The sequence below is a fragment of the Adiantum capillus-veneris genome, chromosome 22, assembly GCF_014529385.1.
Source record: "Adiantum capillus-veneris isolate H3 chromosome 22, ASM1452938v2, whole genome shotgun sequence".
Lineage (NCBI taxonomy): Eukaryota > Viridiplantae > Streptophyta > Polypodiopsida > Polypodiales > Pteridaceae > Adiantum > Adiantum capillus-veneris.
In genome coordinates, this window is record NC_140952.1 from 39598767 (window position 1) to 39602780 (window position 4014).

The 4014-nt window shown below is 41.8% G+C and overlaps 1 pseudogene; it reads right to left on the reverse strand.

The window, feature by feature from the left end:
* Window positions 1-518: 518 nt before the first annotated feature.
* LOC147429193 (uncharacterized) lies at window positions 519-1253 on the reverse strand (annotated as a pseudogene).
* Between the last annotated feature and the right edge of the window lie 2761 nt (window positions 1254-4014).

Here is a 4014-nt window from a genome sequence, read left to right on the forward strand (position 1 = left end):
AGGAAGAATAGGACTCACCCTCTTTGAAGAACTCAAATCTCTGCATTACCTTCTCAAAAGGGCACGGCTAGAAGGGGAAGTGAGAAGGTATTGTGGTAGGGACATGGTAAACTCCACTCGATTAAGAGCAGCAACAAGGTCGAAAGAAGGTATAGGAGGGAATAACTTACTTGGGGTAGGGTGAATACGAACATGACGAGGGCAAAGGGTCGAGAACAGGAACATCTACACGGGTGGGTGGGTGGGTGGGTGGGTAGCAACATCGGGTGTAGGGTCTCTCTCCTCCTCAACAATTTTCTCTTTTCCCTTTCGTGTAATGGCATGCACAGGCAATGCAACAGAATCAATCATATTAACTGATGGATTATTGGTTGTTGTGGGTGCCAAACTAGAAGAAGCCATGGTTGGAGAACTAGGAGACTCTCTTTGTAAAAGTGTCCAGCTAGGGCATGGGGGTCTCTCATTCCTGCTACGATGGTTCATGGGGCCTGGTGGTGGTATTGTAGAATTGTTATTCATCATGTGTCGCATCTTAATATAGCAATTTTCTTCAGTATGCTCCTTTCCCAAACATCTCTCATAAGTGAATATTACTGTGGGACAGTCTTTGGAAAGATGGCCAGTTACGCCACAAGCACGACACACAATCTTAGTGGGATTAGGCTCAAGGCGGCGAGCGGACAACAAATTTTGTTGGCGCTTCAAAAAGTTCACATCTAGAGTACAGCTTCATGTTTTCATTTAACTGGTTCATGTAATTAGTCATCATGTCTTTCAAGTCCCCAATACTAGATGCGGTGCTCTCATAACCATCCCCACCCTTGTGATGCATGGAAGGTGCAGTGGTAGAAGTAGATTGAGGATAAGTCACAAAAGGCTGGGAGATGTGGAGAGGTGGATGAAGAGGAAGTGTCTATAACAGGTGTGGGTGCTAGGAGTGAAAGAGGCGATGGTGTAGCTTGAAGTTGGAGTGGGGTAACAGGTGGTAATTGCAGAGGTGGTGTCGATTGTAATTGGGGTACATAATATGGGGCTGGTGAAGATAAACTAGGAGTGGACATGGGTAAAGAGTGTGGTGCTAGCCATGGGTAATACGATGGAGATGGTGTCGCAACTAGTTGTGGTTCATAAGCGCACCTGTAGGAACTCTCCACATTAACAGCAGACGTGATAGCAGTATTTAAATCTTGTGGAGCCTGAGCTCTCACTAAAATTTGAATACTAGGATGCAACCCTCTAAGAAATGATTCCATGATGGTAAGCGGATCAACGTTAAAAGTGGGAGTATAATGGTCTAGAAAATTCTTAAACCTGGTGGTGGCTTACTCGATGCTTTCATGCGGATAATTTTGCTTAAAGGAGCGTAACTGCTCAAAAAATGAAAAAAAAATTGGAGGTTTGCGAAAAGCGGCCGCGAATTTTTTCTCAAAATCGGCAAAACTAGGAATAGAATTTTCTTGCTACTTGGAAAACCAATTCGAAGATTCTCCTTTTAGTGTGGTGCTAAAATAAGTCATTACATGTCCCTCTTCGACAATATGTGATGTCAAACAAGAAATTTTAAAATTGTTTACATGGGCAACAGGATCTTCCAAGGGCGACCCATGAAATGTCGGGAGTGGGATGAGCGGTGCATCAGGACGAGCGAGATTAGCTGGTAACACTAGGGGTGACTGGATTGCAAAGGGTTGGGCCATGATGGGAATATGGACAGAAAATGAGGTACCCAACGGACCTTTCCCTGGTGGAGTTGATACTTTTGGAATCTGATGTTGTGAAGGAGTTGCGGGGCTAGAATGCCCTTGTAATGCTTTTTCCTTTTCCCTCCTATGATATCTCTTAGCTCGATCACTCTCCCTAAGATGTTCTCGCCACTCTTTATCACTGTGCATACGTCCCCTTCCAAGTAGGTTCGTGTCGCGGAACCTCGACTAAGTCAAGGTCCCACCGGGCGTGCCACTGTCTGGTAAATATCTGGATGGAGAAGGCGAAGAGGACAAAGACCCAAGAAAATCCCCCCAGATACCCAACAAAGATATAGGATAAGTGCAATATGAGCCCCCCCAAAACCCAATGAGAAAGATGGAGGGAACTTTAAGATAAAATAATGTGCTCAATGACCGCTGCTAACGGGCACTGGAGTGGTTGGAATATAGAAACACTTGCAAATAACAAACAGGACAGAGATACAAAGATGGTGAAGATTTGTAACAAAATGTTATAGTGAATGCTTGTGAACTGACACAATGGGAATATACACAAATTGTGTCTATATTATGATGTCTGAACGTAAATCGCTTTTACAAATATTTGTTTTGTTTTTATACCAAAATGGAGCGAAGGAGAGAAAACTTATCTTTGAAATCATTGCGTCGAAAGTCGAAACTCGGTGCCGAGATTCAGAGTGATTCTTACGACCCTCGAGGATTAAATTTTACAAAGACTCACTATTTTTGTTAAATTACAACTTTTCACGTAGGTTTGCTAGGAGTGGCTATATGAAAATGACAGTGCCTGAAGTGTGCAAATAGCTAAGCAAGAAGTCTTCACTTTAATGGCGATCGTTGCGCCATCGCTTGTGCAATTTGACGGTAGTCGAAGCTTCAATGGCCGTCTTTGTAATAATGCTTGAAATCTGCGAGTGGAATAAAAAATAGTGGGAGAGCACCTCTCACCGTGACGGTGAGCCACTCTCTCCCCTTTAATTTAGATGCAACTTTGCTCTCTCTCACTCACGCTTTTGGCGCTTTCATGCTCTCTCTCAACTTCTCTATCTTCCTCTCGGACCCAAGTTCGTTTGTGCTCAATGGTAACAAACCTACAAAAACGAAAAACAAAAACGACAAACCATTGGTAACAAACCTACAAGCTAAGGGCAATCAACCCTTACATACAACAAATAAGAAATGTCTTCCAAAGAACAAAGCAAAGGAAATTACTTCTACAGAGTCGAGCAACGAGAATAGTCCAAAGAATCTATTTGACAAAACCACCAAGCTGCAGCCACCACGACAGTCACCACCAACAGCATCAAAGAAAGTTTGGGTCAAAAAGAAAGCGGTTGCACAAGGTAATCAAGAGAAAATCTAGATTCCAAAGCGGCACAACAAGGAACTCCCTACAAGACCAACCCGTCAGATCACACCAAGACCAAAGTCATATGATCCACAACCAAAGGTTCAACAATTTTGGGTACCCAAGCAGTTATGGCAATCTCAAAAGAAGCAAACAAAAATTTGGGTACCTAGACAAATACAACCACAAAAGCCACATGTGAATTACGGATTACAACAACATGTCAACAACATAGCAATACAAAAGCATCCATTGTCAATCAAGCAAAGAGAGGCATAGTTAGAACGCTTATTATGTCAATGTTTTCATGCCGGTATTGACTTAACAGGAAACCACCGAGTATGCATATAGAGCCGCATTACATGGCCATCATCAGCACCGCTTGGTAACCCCTATGCACAATACATATCCTCGGGTGATACATCTTCATCCAGGAGGACTCCGACTAGGAGGGGGGAAGACATTCTCAATGTGGACCCGACTGACTAAGAAAAGTACTAAAAGGGCACTGTTTTCTATGATTTTGGGTTTTGATTACATTTGATTGCAAAACTTTGATGACTCCAAGTATATATGCCCTTATCTAATGTGATTCTATAGAGACATGAGGACAAACGTCAGTAATGAGCCTCTAGGTGTATGTATATAAATAAAAATAGTAGTTTTCATGCATAAAAGTGAGAAAAACGGAGCAATCCGACCAAAAATATTACGGATGATTGTACATAATGATTCATTGTGTTTTTTTCTCTTTTTTTTTTATTGGTATTTTTGGAGCTACTTTAGTTACTTTCCTTTTATTTTTGCTAATTTCTTAGAAAAAATAAAGAAAAATAGAAAAAGCAAGTGAGATGGAGTCGAGAATGACAAATCAAAAATACAAGAATGATCAGTAAGAAAAGGAAATCATATGGTGAATCTTGGGTAGAATTATGGAAA